Genomic DNA, 17,756 nt, shown 5'->3' with positions numbered 1-17,756 from the left:
TTTATTAAAACATTTAAGTAGCGTTTGGTGTTTTTGCCTCATAGGGCCTTGTGATGAGGCACGGGTGCACACTCACAAACGACTGTGTTGAACGGATGGAGGGAACCATCCTGTCAGTTGCTGCACACATTTTGTAAAAGACTCATTACATATGTTTTTATTTAGAACAGGGCACACAGTATGTTGGCATACAGTCTGCTTCATCGCATGCAATAAGAAGCAAATATATGATTCATTCTGAAACGTCTTCCTGTCCCGATGATCTCACAAACATCAAGCAGCACGACGCATTAGAACCGGATGTTTGCATAATCAAATTACAAATGGGAATTGTCCACATGAACACGGCGCGACTGACTGCTATCGTTATTTATCCATGTGTAAAGCAGACTTCCTCCTGCATTATTTGCCCGCTGAGTTACAGATTATATTATAAATGTGTATGCAGCAAAGTGGAAGCATTTCAGGCATAATTAGATGTTTTTTCATCGCTCTTCCAACACACCCAGAAACCACATATACAGTGAGATCTGGCATGTGTCCCATCGTGTTATAGGCATGGGGTCAGGATAATTAAGAGCTGTTTGCATGCATCAGATACAGATGAAGAGGTCAAGACTTTCTCATGCTCAAGAAATGATTTGTCAGGAGTGCAGCAGAGCGGAGCAGACGTAAGAGGCTCCGAACATGCAGCTGGCTACGCACACATCAAATTACTCACAAGATTTTGAACATGAGAGATGGGGGGGAAAAAGGCCTGCTTCATATTTTATGAGTTCTTCATATTCATGTAATAGTTGTGCACATTGCACACCTGACACAAGTAATAAGAATAAAACCTAATGACCACTGTGCATCTGGCTAAAGGGAAGCACTGCTAGTTGTGTAACAGCAGGCCGGCCTGGAGCTCACTATAGAGTCCGTTTGACATTTGATCATACATGATGCTGGTTCCTCCTCTCTAATTACTTCATCCTCTCATTCTATTTCTTGCTGTGAGGAAGAGTAAGCATACAGTATGCATGCAGGAGACTTCCTTGTGTCGCTCTGTGTCAGACTGCTGAAGTGAGCAGTATGTGGACTCTAAAGATAAAGATGTCAGAGCCATTAGGGGACGGACTCGGTCAGGAACCCACCTGGAGATACGCCACCAACCATATGGCACACAATTAAATGTTGAGTAGTAAACACATACATTTTATATATATAATTGGGATGGGACAATATATATATATATCACGGATCACAATAAAAAACACTCACAATAGGCTCTTTCGAGATCAACTGTGCCTCTGCTGGAAAATAGACGAGATCAGGCGTTTTAAACATATTTTGAATGACAATGACTTTGTCCAGGATCATCTTTACATGATATTTTCAGATCATCTCATGTCTAATCTATAATAACTGTAATATTCTGTAGAAAAAGGCCATCCAGAAGTTAGGTGAAGTTGTGGATGCAAGAATTAAGTTAGATGGACTGTAACTCTGCAGAGGGAGTTTAACTTTTTATGCATTAGTTGAACTCCAGTTGAGCTCCAGTTGATTAATATTATTACTCCAACTCACACCCTTGACATCGACGGTCCATTAAAACATCTGACATCTAGACAAGCTGTGTAGAATTATTTTTTTCAGACGTTGACGGGCTGAATATTCAACCAGTCACTCTGAGGACCCATTTTAATGCAGCAGTTTTGACAGTCATGCAAAGAACAGGATTGAATGTTTAAAAGATCATTTTACTGTAAATGATGCTTTGATTGTCCGGCTCTGACTCTGACAGTCATTTTCTCTCTAATTGCTGCTCTGAGCTGCGTGAAGTTCAGACTGGTATACTGTCACTTTGTCCTTTCTTTGACACATAATCACATACCCAGCACAAAGTGCTTCATTTCAGATGCTCTTGACTCAACAGGCTGTCAGACTAAACGAGGTGCACCATATCTGCATGCTCACTTTCCCTCTTCTAATCCTTCTTGCTACTGTTAATCTACCTGTGATGACTCCTTCCCGTCTTTGTGCCTAGTCTGTTTCCTGTTTTATTTTGAAAGTTAACTCTCCTCATGTGTCATGTCTGCTTTTACTTCCTATCTTTGTGAGTTTTCTGGTCTTTTTGTGATTGTCTGCCCCGCCCTGATTTGTTCCACCTGTTTCTCATCACCCTGCTGATTTAAAGTCTGTGTGCTGAGCTCTTCCAGTGGCAGGTTTCCTGCTGGTGTTCCTCGTGCCATGGTTTGTCCTCAGTGTATATTTGATGCTGTGTTCCCTCAGCCTGCTCCCTCTGTTTCTTTTTGTCACCTTTTGTTCATTTCACCTGCCTGCCTGTCTTGTGTTTGAGTCCACCTTTTGAACTGAAACCAGAGGTTAGTTTTCACTGCTCACCTTGATGACATGCTGCAATTAACAAAGTCTGGAATAACACATAATGTGCAGAGACACAGCCACCCACACACACACACACACACACACATGAGATTATTAGTGTCACCCACCATGGACCCAGGAGAAGGTGTGGAGGCTATAGAAATGCTGACTGCGCCCGGCTATGATTAAGGCTTCTGTCTGTTTGTGAGTGTATACAGCTGAACAAGAGGAAAAAAGGACTGATTCACTTCCTCTCATTGAGTCAGCAGCTGCTTCTCTTTGATGTAATGATGAGTGGGAGAGCAGGATGGAGAAGGAGAAGGAGAGAGAGACAGTGAACATCTGTAAGAGAGGGAGAATTGTTACACAGGTGTCACTTCAGAAAACGTAAGCTAGAGAGCCGACCAGCTCCAAGTCGGGGGGCCCATGTTGCTCAAGCTAGTGTCCGACTAACGTTGTATATGGCGCCTTAATGTTTACCGGTTTCACGAGAAGAGTCCATATGAACCATATGAATAATATGTCTGAGGAATATATTGATATTCCCGACGGCCTCATCTTCTTCCTCTGTCAATTTCCTGCCGTTAGCCTCTGTGAGGTTCTAGACGTCGACAGTAATGTTAACATTGCCGTTGCTTAGCAGAGGTGTTCACACGACTTGAACGTAAAGCATATCGTGTACATGACTTCCCATGTTGTAAACACGTGCTCACCAGCTTCATTTGAGGGCACCGATAATGCCTAGTTCACACTACACGACTTTAGGCCTCAATTTTTCCGCAGATGTGCCGAGCGGCGAGCCAATTAATGCCGATCTGATCTGGGGCTTTTATCGGGGACCTCCAAAAAGTGTCTGGGAGCGGAACATCAGGGCTAAGGTCGTGTTATGTCAATTAGGCATAGCATAGAGACACGGGTTGACGGTAAACCTGAGCGAGGAGTGGTCGCCTATAACAACAGGAACAGGAGCTTACTACGTGTGTTGCATTTGCAACAGGGAGCAAAGCTGTTGTTGCACCTTGAGGAATAAATAGTAAAAAAAGAGTGTGTAAACAGACTATTTTGCAAACACATGCACCAACAACAACATCAGCAATGTGTCACGTCCTTTACCGTGTATTTCTCACGTGTGTTTTTGAGACAGAATGTAGTTTGGATTCCTCATCAGGGATTCTTCCTATGAAAGATGTTGTAGTGTGTGACCTCCTGTCTCCGGTCAGTCATGTAGTGTGACAGCGAGTTGCGTCGTGTGTACTGTACTGCGATCTGACGACTTTGACAGTCTCTTAGTGTGACCGTGGCTTTAGTGATGGTAATGTGTTTGAGCTAGTTTCAATACGGTGTCGACTTTGTCTAATTTGTCTATTATAAACATGCACTGGAAGCTGAGAGAGGAGTCAGACATGGCGTCCATCCATTATTGAGACTAGATAGAAAACATACTTCATTTCCTGGTGAGGGAGCAACACATGCTGATGAAGTGGGAAGTCTAGGGCCATCAAATACTGCAAATAACTGTGAGGAAAAACAAAGACCACAAATAGAGCGTAAAGCCTGTTGTGTGACTGTTGAACAGAATACATATTTGCTGTTCTTAGAGCTGCATCAGTTAGGTTAAAAATGAAAGTTTGTCCAGACTGGGTCACTACAGTTCCAACATCAAATCAAACAGAGCCAGAGTCCAAAGTGTAAAAGACTTTATTCTCTCCGGAGTGCGTACTTTTGCTGTCGGCAGATTTCAGAACAGATTTCTTGAGCGCAGCTGGAAATTGCTGCCTCGACATTAAAGGTCAGAGAGGGGTTCACCCGAAATGCGAGAATTCCTCCTCCAGGGAACGTGAATATATCCCCTGCAAATTGAATGGAAATCTGGCCATTAGATTTCAACATCTTGGGTAGAGAGATGACGTTTTTGACCCGAGGGTATCCCCCAGAGGACAGCTTCTTGGAGTTTTTCTTTAAATGGAAATGGTTCAAGCGTGACTGTGCAGTACATTTGGGGCAATGTTTATTCAGAACTCAACTGACAGCCCTGGTATGGTCCTTTTTTAAGATGAAATTTCTCCTTGGAAATCCATTTCTGACCCGTGGTATGGAAACACTAGTCGGCCTGCTAGTACAAAAACATATCCCTAACCCCCTGAGGTCAACGCTGTCGTATATGACAGATAATTACTCTAGTTACTATTTTTAGAATATCTCCAGAACGCTGCAGTGTAGAGAATAACTTTAACTTAAACATACTCATATTCCTTTCAGACGGGTTGTTATCCAGCTTGGAACAACAGGGTTGTTTCAAAGACTTCATAAAAGTAATAAATCCAACAATGAAAGTCTTCTGTGAGCTAACTTTTTGTAGAAAAATGGGCAGAAAAACGCCAGGACTTCTCTGTAAAAATGTTTAAATATCTTTTGATGTGTGTTGGTTAGAATAATAATTTTTCCTCCCCCTGATTCCCAAGACTTGGGAGAACATTTTCCAAAAGCCCCAAAACCTTGTTCCTTATTGTTCCCTGTGTGGTTTCAATACATTTCTGTGAGATTCAATTTCCGTTTTTTGTTTTTTTTCTCTTGTCTTTATGGTCATTTTAATGATTTATACATTCATGTGACATCACTGCAGCATGCATAATCTGATAGCCCAGTTAGTGTTGAGATTCTAGAGTAAATTTTACAAAAGGGAGACCAGGCAGAGCAAAAACCCCAGAGGGTTAGAAAGTAACATGAATATAAAATCAGGATTACACAGCATATTTGAGGAATGACATTCATTTTCTTTAATCTTTTTATAGTCGTGCTATGAAGTCTAGAAAATAAGCAACACCACAAACAAAGTGGGCCTCAAGTGTGCTCCACTTTTATCTGCTCTTTGATTCTTGTGAAGCTTATTTTTGCTGAGCAAACACTAAACACCGGAAGATGCACGTCTTCAATGAGGTCCCAATCTGTGCGTCTTTTTTTTTTTTTTTAGTCTTCAATGTATTTAGTTTTTGTTGTGAGAGCACACCGGGGAGACGCCTCTAATCTGTTTCTGTTTCAGCTGGAAACCTTGTGTGTTTGTGTGTCCACGATAACAAGCGCTAGGGTGCACGCAAAACTAGGGCTGGGACGATACGCCTACCTACCGATTCCATACTATCACGATACTTGGGTGCCGATTCGATATGTATTGTGATTTTTAAGTATATAAGGATTTATTGCGTTTTTTACCGCCATACAATAACGTTTCCTGCTCCCTTTTTCGCACTTTTTAAAAAAATATTTTGCAGGCATTTTTCTGCCTTTTTTTGACATATTTCAGACTTTTGTTTGAACATATTTCTGCCTTTTTCTGGACATTTTTTGGGCCATATTTTGGACATACTTTTGCATTTTTTCTGCTTTTTTCTGCTATATTTCAGATATTTTTTGAACATCGTTCGGCCTTTTTTTCGATTTTTTTTCGGTCATATTTTCGCCTTTTTTTTCTTACTTTTTTCTTACTTGTCGGACATACTTTAAGACATATATGGCCTTTTTTAGAAGTTAGCATGCAGCTTTAGCCGTGATGTCTATCTCTGCTTTTCCTGTCAATGTGTGAAACCCAAAGTGTTTCCATCCTTTACTGGATGTGTAGTGTTTACCACGCTGGATTTAACATGTGAGGGTGCAGGTCGTATCCACGCTGACCCCTCCGATGTTTTCTACTTTCTCATCTCGGCTCGCTGAGGTTTGTTTTAGTTGACGGATACGGAACGGATATGACATCACGCTACTAACTTCCTTTCACCTCCACAGAGACTCAAATGAAGTAAATATATCGATTCTGGCATTCAAACATCTGTTTCAAAATTGTAAATAAAAAAAATTGCGATACATAGATGTATTTTTTTCCCCCTCTCAACTCAAAACATGCTCAGCGTGAGTATATTTCACTTTGAGTGAAAGCTCATAGGAAGTGTTTTTTCACATGCATATGCCTGCTTACTGTGCCTAGTCATGATCGAGTTTAATGCGGCTCTCTTTCTCCATTTAACTTGTAAGGGAGGAGCAGGATCAGCCTAGTATTACTGCTGAAAATGAGATGTCACGCTCCGCTCACTTCGGGGCAGCCGGCCGGGCTCTCCCTAACTGATTTAGGCTGTCTGTGTGTGGGTATGTGTGTCAGGGAGAGAGGGTGAAAGTGCTGGAAGGAGAGAGAGAGAAAAGACAGATAAAGAGAGGAAAACCAGTAGAGGGAGAGAGATAGAAAAAAGGGAGCTGTGTATGTCAGATTCTCTGACAGTTATCTGCACAAATTATTCACAGATAGGCGGCGTGTTGTGTGCTGATGGCTCGAGGTGCGATGTGACAGGTGTCCTGCTCGGCGACTGAAACGGGGAAGATAGGTAGCATCCCATTATATATAGTAGCACTTACAGACCCAGCCATCTGTCACCTTGTTCCCTTCTGATGCATCATCAGCCATTATTGTCATCATTATTGTTATCCTGCTTGTCTGCCCTGGTAATGTTAATTTAAGTGAACCACAGCAGCTGAAATGAAGTGAGAGAAAGTGAGTAGGAGAGAGGACAGAGAGAGAGAGAATGACTATATGGGCATAGATGGATAGATGGATGGATAGATTCTTCCTCTGTTGTGTCATCCCTCTCCCATGCTCTCAGGAGTATTATTTCTCATGCTTGTCATGTGTCCGTTTCTTCACGGTCTTGATGCAGAGAAAAATCAGTATGCTTCTGAAAATCCTCACCTCCTTTCTCACCTTTCTCTCTCTGTCTGACTGTAGTCTCAGCTCTATTCATCCACATTGCCTTTCCATTTTCTTTTGAAATCCTTTACTGCTGAGTGATGCATTATTTAACGTTATTTTTCTATGTGTCTCTATTAAAGATAGATATATATTTTACCAGAAGGTATTTCTTAAGATAACACTAATTAGGGCTGCACCCTTCGAGTCGATTAGTCGACTAATCAGTCGATTTGGACTCGGTTGATTAAGATTTTCTTTAGTCGACTAGTCGTTTTTAATGCTTTTTCATGCTGAATGACTTATTATGAAACTCAGTTTTACAGTAAATTAAAGGGGCTCTGTGTAAGAATCAGAAATTGCTTGTTAACAGTGACACCTGTGGCAGTTAGGTCAACGACATTCAGCGTCCTGCTGCTCGCGCTTGTGCTCGCATTACGTAGACGCAAGCGAGCATCGGTCGAAACAGTGAGGCGACACATACGAGACTGAACGTGATTGAAAGCTAAAACCACAATATCACTATATATTTCACATGCTTGTAATGTTTGCTTACCTGTGCGCTAAGACTTTTGCCAGCTCGGGGTCCGTTTTGACCCAAAACCATCTTGGTGTGATTGACGTCGGTCACATTCCTGTTTTGCCAGACTTTAGCTTCACTAGATATAACTCTGTTGTTTTTTGTGCTTCTGTAGAGTTTGCGTTGGAGTCTGAGTTGTGGTCGGGGGCTGGTCGTTTGTTGGCGTTAAAGGACTCCATTTCTAACCGAATGTAAGCTTATCGTTGCACACCGTTAGCCCTGTAGCGGAGTTGAAGAGAGTAAAGGTTCTAGCGAGCGCGCATGACGTCACATCTGTTGGATTATCCTGGAAAAAAAGGTCCAGCATTCTTCACAGAGGAAACCCAGAAAGTCGCAGATGCAGATTTACTGGTGATTTTAAGTGACTGCACATAATCGTTGTACATTAGAAATGATTTGAATTGAGTCGTCTTTCTTTTGATTGCAAAATAACCAGAGACGTTAAATTCTTCTAGCTTTGTTAAACTTTATTTGTATTTTTCTTAATTTCAGCTCCAAAGGCCCAGTTCAGTCTCTTCCATAACGCCGGTAGAACCACAGAGGAGTTGTACCAAGTACAAGAAGAGCAAAAAGAACCGACTCATTTTGGTGTACGACCTCCTCCGCCACCTGGCTGCCGACCTCGGGAACAGCTTTCCTCACCAGGAGAAGGACGCACGGCAAAGAAAGGAGCGCTTTTTGTCTCTCGATAAAGACGGTTGAAGAGTGAGAGGAGGCCACAAAGACAGGAAACAGGTTGGACATTACTTTTTTTTTTTATAAAAAGTCCTTTTATGTCCTTTTGTGTATTAAGATGGGATTTCTCTGGACTCCTTTGTTTGACTGATGGCTTCAAATCTGTATTTCTTTAAGTCATTCACCACATGACTGTGTCTGTTCCCAATATACCCATCATGTCTGACCTTTCTCTACCTGTAGAGTCACACAAGCGCAAACCAGTGATGATGTAATCTCACGTGTGCTCTGCTTTGCAACAGCCTGAATCGTCTTGCCCGTGTTGCATATGTGTGCCATGTGTGTGCCATGTATGTTGCAGTGTGTGTGTGAAGCTTTTGGCCTCCAGTTTAGCGCCGGGGGTGAAAGCATTAGTTAGTGTCTTCACAGGTATGTATTATGCCATCTCCCCCTGCTTTTATTGCACTTATTTTACTGGCAACACTGTCATTAGTGCAGACAGCACTTCACTTACCACGGCTATTATATTCTGTGTCTGTGTGAGGCGTACGTGAGAGCGCCGTGCGTGTCGGGCGGAGATAAAGTAAAAGAAGTAATTGTTGTAATTATTTTGTCTCTGTTCTCTTCCTGCCTTTCTGCGCTTGAGCGTCGAGGAAAACACTTGCTCCTCTCAGAAGGATGTAACGCAGAGTGAACTGCCACCTTCATGTTCATTTTGTGGTGATCATTAGTCGTCATTATTATTATTATTATTATTATTATTATTATTATTATATAAAATGTATGAAAGACATGTTGAGTGTGAGCAGTGCCATCGGTGGTGAAAGTGTTACCACAAACACTATATATAATTATTAGTATTTTATATTGTTTTTTAAATACATGCAAGTATTAATACTTCAAATCCTGACTTGTACTTTCGAGTATTATTTTCTAAAAAAAAACAAACAGCGACAACAACAACTTTGAGAGATCAAGGGGACCAGTAGAGCTCGCTTACGGCAAAAATCATTATTATTTTTGGTCAATATTGATATCACGATTATTTAACATTTTTACTCATTGACTTTGGAAACATCATGCATTTAGAAAGAACATGTTGTAGCCTACATTTTAGAGTTAAATGCATCAATCTGGTGCATTTTGAGTGCCAAATAAAGAGGCTGAATCTAGAACTTTGTACCCTTGTAAACAAGCAGTGCCATGCGGGCAGATTTATAACGCGAGCGAAAAGGAATGTGGCACAATAATTGTTTTATTTTGATTATCTTGCCAAAGATGAAGCCCAAATTGTTATTGAAATTCAATTAATTGCAGCTTTAGTGACGAGTATGGCTTTGCTATAAGAATACAAAATATTGTTTGACGTTATGTAGAATGTAGCTTTCACTTACGGGCATTTATTTTAGTTCGATTCGTTCGACATAATGTATGATATGAAATATAACTCTTGGTAGAGATTGAACACTCTACACAAACACAAAATTGTTTTAAAAAAAATATATATATGTTATTGCTCATCTGTAATCTGTATGTTTTTTTAACTTCTCATTCTGCTGTTTATTCAGTTTCCTTGTGCAGTGGCATTTTCTAATATATAATAACATGCCCACAATGATCTGTCAATGTCAGACATGGTTTTGCAAGGAAAGGCCGTGTGTTGCATGACTACAGTGACCTCACATGCACCGTCATGACTATCACTGTGAGCGTGAGCGTCTCTGTCGGACACAGTGTTGTCTCCTCACGGGGGAAACCCCCTTGAATCACAGAAACAGCTCATTCTTCTGTCTTTACAAATAAAACATCCTCGGCAGTAAATGCAGGAATGGCCTCTTCGTTACATCAGCTTCTGAAAGTCAGCAGAGTTCCGTAGCTAAGAGGCTGATATGCTGTTCAAAACCGTCTAGTCATGAAAGAGGAAAAAAGGAAAACCCAAAGCCAACCCCTAACATTTTAATAAAAAACAAAAATACAGTGCATACACAATGGCTGTTTTTGAAACCGCCTACTACATACTACTGACAAACACAGTATACAGTATACAGTATACAGTACATACTGCATTGCAGCTCTTTCCCTCTCCTCTTTCCTCGCCACTCTGCTGCTCTTTAGCTGCTCTCTGAGCATCACTAATGGAACATTTGTGTCGTGATATTTAAACAAAACTATCCGTCAGCTAGGAAATAAAAGACCGGTCTCTAGAGAGCTCCAGCTCATAGCGGTCTGTGAGCGTGACCGCCCGGCTGGCTGGAGAGGTAGCGACCCCGGCAGGCAATATAACTAGCTGTCAAGGCAGTTTGTGGAGCTTCTAAACTCCGAAAACATCAAAGCAAATGTTCAATTCTCCATCTAATATTGTAAAACTGTCAATATTCAAAATCTACACAGTTGATTTCGGGCCTCAAAAATGTTCAGAAGTGAATTTAGTGATGAAAATGAGCCGTTTTTGGCTGCTGTTGTTGTTGTAACTGTAGCCTGTACCGTTCCAGCGCTTTGCTTTGTGGGATACAGTAGGCGAGGTAGACTGGTCCGATGCATACTGGAGATTTTGTTTTTGTTTTGCATACTACATACTACATTTTGGCCAAATCAGTACGTACTCCTAGTATATGAGGTTTTGGATACAGCCATAGACTACATGAAGGAATCACATGCTACTTCATGTGGGATGCAATGTGAACTCATGCTGCCTATATAATCAGCTGTGACCTGCTAAATGAGTAGCTGTGACCCTGTGAGATGTGTACTGTTTGCTTCGTCACACAGTGATATAATCGCCTATATGAGTGAATCCCCCTGTCCTTTTGTATTCGAAGGCTCTTTAGCCCGCATTTTAGCCCACTCGTCGAAACCCTCGGAGGATGGCACTGTCAGTTAGTCAGTCACTTCACATCACTTTGGTCCAGACAGGTATAGAAGCGGAGTGGCCTCCAGGGGCTCCTTAACTGTAAAGGGCTTCTTAAGCCTGACAGGAGAACTAATAAAACATCCTGATGCCTTTGTGTACCCAACAGTACAGCAAAACATAAAACAGCTTCTGATTCACAAACAGCAGTTACAGAGTGCATCCTCGGCTCTCTTGTATATTTAATGAAATTAATTAGTTTGTATTTCAAGACACAAATTGATGCCCTTTGAAGGCAAACAATTGTTTTTAAAGGGTGAGTACTATTCATAAAAGTCAAGGCTAAAACGCCGGCCTTCTAGGTCAGGGGTCAGGGGTCAGCAACCTTTACTATCAAAAGAGACATTTTAAGGCAAAAAAATAAAGAAAAATAATCTGTCTGGAGCCGCAAAACATTTGAGTATTGTGATGAAGGTTATTAGTTTATAGTCTAAGTATATAGTATATAAGTCTAATGCAGTGAGGGCCAAAGAGACAATGTACTACGGAGTATTAGGGCCACATTGAGGGAAAAAAAATAAAATGTGAATTTCAGAATAAAGTCATAACTGTACGAGGAAAAAAAAGTTGTCATATTACAAGAATAGTCATATTACCAGAGAAAAAAAGTCGCAATATTACGAGAATAAATTCATAACTTTACGAGAAAAAAAGAAAATAACATGTAAAATTACTACTTTATAATATTATGACTTTATTTTCATAATGTTATGACTATTTTTTTTCCTCAATGTGGCCCTAATACTCCGTCGTACCGTCGTACCATAGACCTACAAAAATGAGAAATAAAAATGAAAATGTAAACAAAGAACAGTTATTCATTTCCATTTTTAAAAGTCCACAGGGAGCCACTGGAGAGGAGCTGAAGAGATGCAGGTTGCTGACCCCTGGTCTAGGTGATACAGGGAGCATTAAAGAGACGTGATGCATGTCGTGTAAAAACTGCTATTGTAGTGATGATTGCAGCGAGCCAAAAGCACTCCAGGCGTGGCAAGGAGAGAATATTTAGACATTAACGTTGTTTCAGTTAACCAACAGAGAAACTATTAACTGTTATAGGCTATTAAGGGAGGCAATTATTGACTTACTTGATGAGACTGAGGAAGACATTAAGCCTGTCACTCCAACATCTCAGAGCCATTAACAGCATTGTTATAATTCTGTTAACGCTTCAGGTGGTTTGCGTACGGCGCCTTCCAGTCACATGTCGGCTGCTGCTGCTTTGCTCCTGGATCACTGCAGCCTTTTCCCGTCGCCATGTGTCAGATGTTTCACGCGCTATTGTTTCTCGGTGAGAGAGATTGTGCCTCCACTTTCCACAAACAAGGCAGGAGATTGAGGAGACGGGGAAATAGGTTTGAATGTTGCAGGCTTCTTGATTGTTGAAGGTGCTATTGGTGGCAGCGTTTTTCAGAAGCAGCGGTAGAAGTGGAGAGGACAGGTGAGGGATATCTTGACATGCAAAATAAAACTAAGACGGTGCCTTCCAGCTTTAGCCATGAATAATGAGAGTCTGGTTTGAAATCCATCTAATGGTGGAAAGCTTATCTACATCTTGGCACATAACACGGTGTGGCATTCTCAGAGGTTTATCCTGCATGCTAGAGAGCCATTTAGAAAGCAATACTTGTGTAATTATGTGCTCTGTAAGCCTTTATCAAGCAGGTAACGCACCTTTGCATTAATGCTGTACGCAATTTGAGGAAGGTCATGCAAGTGACGACTGCAGCATTTCTTAAAGAGGACTTTATTGTGCTCATTTTCAGGTGCATTATTATGTTTTGGGTTTCCACTAAAACATGCTGTTACGATTGGTCAACCGAACCAAACTCTTCAGACTCAGTGCCAAACTAGCCGCTATAAGCAAAGTGTTTTACTTGGTGACATTACCACGTTACAGATAAAAAAAAAAAAAGGTGGGACTTCTAGCGAGGCAGTTCAGGAGAAGTTTTTCTGTGGGGGGAGAGTAACTCTCTTTGGCGTGGACTTTGGGCTTTGTAACTGCAGACCGTTTACGAGCACAAAAAACTATATAACACCCTAATGCCTGGTTCAGACTAAACAGATATCAGCCCGATTATAGCCCGACACGGCCGTCGTAGGGGATCAGGAACGATACATGAGTGTCGTCGCCTCACGACGTCTGGACAGAAAGTCTAGTATGTTTGATTTTTTTTTATTTGCTTTCACGAAGTGTTCTGTGGACAGCCGTGAATTTGACACAGCTGTAAACAGAAGCACATGGCTACTTATTATGCAGAATGATGTCATCGGACCTTCCCAGCAGTAACTGCAGCCAGAACCTCACCGTAGGATATTCAATCTAGGTTGTGTCGGAGTAAAAAAACACCACCGTCGTTGCATCTTTGCGCATGGAGCATCCCATTGCACGCCCGCTTTCGCTTCTCCCAGTGAATTATATTTTTATTGTGGAGCCTCGTGGGTCCCTTTACATGGTCGGGCCCGGTGGCTTGAGCCCCGGTAAGCCCGTATATATTATTATTAAGACGGCGGTGCAGGGAGAGTGTGTATTGCTGGAACAGGGGACAGATGGATGTGTAGTCCGTCAGACAGTCACGACAAGAATTTATGACCCTCAATCGTCTAATCTGACGTAATGACCATTGCAATAATATTCTGTAGTCTGATCCTGGCATTAAGGAAAGGGGAAAAAAGCACAATAGGTCCCTTTTTAATTTGCGTGCACTGTAAACTGACTTTTGCTAAGGAGCTGCTAGCTTTCAGTGTGTGTTCCGTGTACTGTATCGCTTGAATCCGTGGTGCCACACTACTTGGCAGACGAGTACCTGAAACATTGTGATTGCCAGCGGCATGAATGCCAATGAAGACCAGACTGTTACAGCAACAGCCTGAGGGAACGGTTGCACTGGGACGCAGCGCAGCACACAGCACTCACATTGTACATTTACTCTGATAAGAGTCCAGTATAACCACAGTTTACCAGTAGAGATGCATTCTAGGTTTAGAGCCTTGCTTAAAGGCACTTCAAACCAATTTTGACTCGGTGAACGTGCTTCATCACAGACAACAAATAATCAAATCTATGAGGGGCTGTGAAAGTAAGATGTGTTTCTTTGTGATGTGTGTTGAGGGAAATTCACTTGATTTAATGTTTGTTCATCCTCACAAGCAGGAATGTGGTGGGTCGTGTCTAGAAGGTAACCCACGATTCGGGGATATAGTTAAGTATTGATCTTGAATAGTTAAGGTTAGGTGTTGATCTTGAATAGTTAAGGTTAGGCGTTGATCTCGATTGGTTAAGGTTAGGTATTGATCTCGATTGGTTAAGGTTAGGTATTGATCTTGAATAGTTAAGGTTAGGATAGGTTTTCGGGCAGCGAGTCTCGCGAGAGTTTTTGCAAATTTCAGATCAGATTTTGCAATTTGCGGGTTACCTTCTAGACACCTCCAGGTTGGTGCGTGCACGCTTGTGTGTCTTTGTCAAGGCTGTCAAGGTTCATATACACGTGGAACTGCTACTGTAGATATCAAAGGCCAGTTGTTCAGACTCTGGAGATCAGCACATTTCACTTCAGGTCAAAGTTGTGACTCCTCTTCATCCATACTGATGCACACACATCTTCACCACATCCAGTGATCGACATGCTGTTGTTGAGAAGAGGGACGGGTCGAGGGAGGAAAAGAGGCTTTTGTCATATTTTTGCATGTGACACAGCACAGCAAGTGTGTTTGCTTACATTGAGATCCGCCCCATTTAACCATCAATCTAGCAAATCCTGCTTTAATTATGAGCCATGCCCCTCTTCCCCTCCCCCACCCTCTCCCACCCCCCCCACTCCCTCACCAAACTCAATCAGAACAAATAAAAGAGCCTTTTCAGCTATAATGGGATTATCGATTGGGTGGCAGCCTAGAACTGAGACTTTGAGTATGTTTGTGTCTGGCTGTGTGTGTGTGTGTGTGTGCGTGTGTGTATGACACAACTAAGCTGCATGTATTTCTATTTATGTGTGTGTGTGTGTGTCCGGAAGTGATAAATAGAAAGACATTTTTGTGTGTGTGATGAGAGAGAGAGAGTGTGTGTCTGTGTGTGTTGGTGCTGAAGGAACAAAGCATTAAATGACCTCACAGTTTGAGTCTCATCAAGTGTGTGACATGTTTTACTGATGAGTTCTGAGCTTGTTTTTGACTGATAGCCACCGAGACTTTCATCACTTTGCCTTTCCCCATTATCTCAGATGTCAAAGTGGCTGCAAATCGTCCTTTTGTGGGCACTTGTTTGTCTTGGCAAAGCAGATGGGTAAGGGTTACTGCCACCAGGTTTACATTTGATTGCCACCACAAACACATTTCGATGCAGCTGGGAACCAAAATGGCACTTGTCAATTATCTTTTTGATACCCAGTTTATTTTTACCTCACTTGAGACTCCCATTTCTGTCGGGTTTTTTTGTTCGCCATATCATTTGCATATACAGATTTATATTCTCCCTATAAATTCGATTGCTGTTTCACAGCTGCCTGTCAAGTTTCTAGACGGCACAATAACCCCAACCTTAGCCGAGGAGGTTATGCGCTCCATCTGTGTGTTTCTGAGCATGCATGTGCATGTTTTATGCTCCCAGGTGGAATAATCCTACAGATTCTGATGAATGGGATGATGTTGTGTCACTATCGCTCCACATTATTTGGATTTTTAAATCAGTTTTCTGAGTCATTAGTCATAGGCGCACAATATGTGGCGTGTACGCCCATGCTTCGGCTTCCCTTGTATAACTGCTGTGTCATGGCTAGCACGAAGAAACAGTAAAAATAGCAGCAACCTGGTGATATTATTGGACGTTAGCGGAGGCCTGCACTTAAATCATGACTTTCCCCCGCTGCCTGCGTGTATGTAATGAGGCGTGCAGCGTGAAACATACTTCTCCCAACTGTTCCTCTCGTCTTTCATTCACCATCATGCAGGTCTCAGCTTTTAAACTTCCAACAGTAAGGGAAGACACTATGACTGTGACATATGCACATAGACAAATCTATATTATCAGCACTCATACCTCTGTAGTCTGTCTTTCAGTTGTGCACAGCTGGCCCCCTTTCTTTCTCTCTTGCTTTTAGGCTGCATATATTCCTACATCTGTTTGTGCAAGACACACGGCTGGTCTTCTATTATGTACAAAAATAAACAAATCCTTCTTAGGTTCTTTCTGTTCCTCCTCATCTCTTCTCTCATGTATGTATCCCTCGCTGCCTTTCTGCCTGCCTGCCTGCCTGCCTGCCTGCCTGCCTGCCTGCCTGGCCTAGTCCTGTTTGTGGTGTTGCCGTACGTGGCAGTAGTGTGCCAGTATATGCTGCGTCTAGCATTTACTAATCCTGTTTACATTGGGTTGCATCATCGGCCCTTTCCTCCTTTTGATATAGTATTTTTTCACCCTCGCTGAGCTTATGCTTAGCTGCCATGCAGAGAGAGGGTAAAAAAAGATGCAATCTGTTAGTGTGTCTCTTTCTCAGTTCCTCCCGATCCATGTGTCGCTCTGTCTCTGTATTTATAGTTGTTTGTGTTATTTCATCCTTCAATGTATATTCTTATTTGCATGGGTGCATTCAGAGTCACAGAACAGATGGTACACACAGATGCACACGTACACAGATAGGCCCAGAGACATAGATATATACTCTCTCTCTCTCTCTATATATATATATATACTCTTTTTAACGTTGCCTCAGATTTTTTCTGGCTCCCAACATCCTCCCCTCAATCTTTCTGTCCTTCCACTCTCTGTAGTGTTAATCCACTCGCCAGGTCTGTTGGCAAACGGAGCTGCAACCTTGAAGTAATTATCAGTGCCTCGTGTCACCGTCGGTAACGCAGGGAGCGGGGGAAGGACCCAAACGCAGAAGAGACAGGCAGCCTTGTGCACTTCAATGATTTAATGCAGGAATGAGCTTATAGAATCAGAGAGCGGGTAGCAAAACTCAATGCAGTCGGACAGTTTCCAGCCGTTTCCAGCAGCCTTCAAAGAATATACGGGAAGTCACAGGAAAAGTGACATCCTGTTAGATCACTCCTTTTAATAAGTGCTATATAAATAACCTTCATTATTAATATTATCAACCACACAAGATGTGTTTGTTAACAGATGAAACCTTCATTGCACAACATGAGACTAACATCCTACAATCTAGCGTTAAATATTACAATCACACGGAAAGTTGTGACTTTCTACAACACGTGGTGTTTGTTGTCAAAACTAAGAGCCATCCGCTCTTTGATCAGGCAACAGCCAGGCGTTTCCCATAATGCCCTGGGTCTTGAAGTCGGTGGAGAGCAGCTGTGGCGCCTGGCTCTAAAATCTGTGGCCGCCTCGCTCTCGTGAGGTTATCGTCGTCCACGTGTGCATGACGTCAAGCCTATTGAGATGCAGGTGAAGAGTTCGGTGAGGAAAGGCCAGGTTATTGCAGAGCATGATGCAACGAGAGTGCAAAGAGGAGACGTCACGCGTCATCAACACATCATATCTT

The 17,756-nt window shown here is 42.1% G+C and overlaps 1 protein-coding gene across 2 annotated transcripts in view; it reads left to right on the top strand.

The window, feature by feature from the left end:
• Positions 1 to 17,756, top strand: part of elfn2b (extracellular leucine-rich repeat and fibronectin type III domain containing 2b) — an 86,561-nt gene that overhangs the window by 19,579 nt on the left and 49,226 nt on the right. The window contains exons 1-2 of one of the 2 annotated variants that reach the window (XM_074656965.1): positions 2,197 to 2,366; positions 8,166 to 8,408. The gene's annotated coding sequence lies outside the window, so the exon portion shown is untranslated. Of the gene's footprint in view, positions 1 to 2,196; positions 2,367 to 8,165; positions 8,409 to 17,756 lie in introns of those variants that run through there. The other variant, XR_012596819.1, reaches the window with a different exon arrangement.

This window comes from Sebastes fasciatus, chromosome 13 (assembly GCF_043250625.1).
Source record: "Sebastes fasciatus isolate fSebFas1 chromosome 13, fSebFas1.pri, whole genome shotgun sequence".
In the NCBI taxonomy this organism is placed as follows: domain Eukaryota; kingdom Metazoa; phylum Chordata; class Actinopteri; order Perciformes; family Sebastidae; genus Sebastes; species Sebastes fasciatus.
The sequence above is the reverse complement of the archived record's forward strand: the minus strand, read 5'-3'. Positions and strand labels throughout refer to the sequence as shown.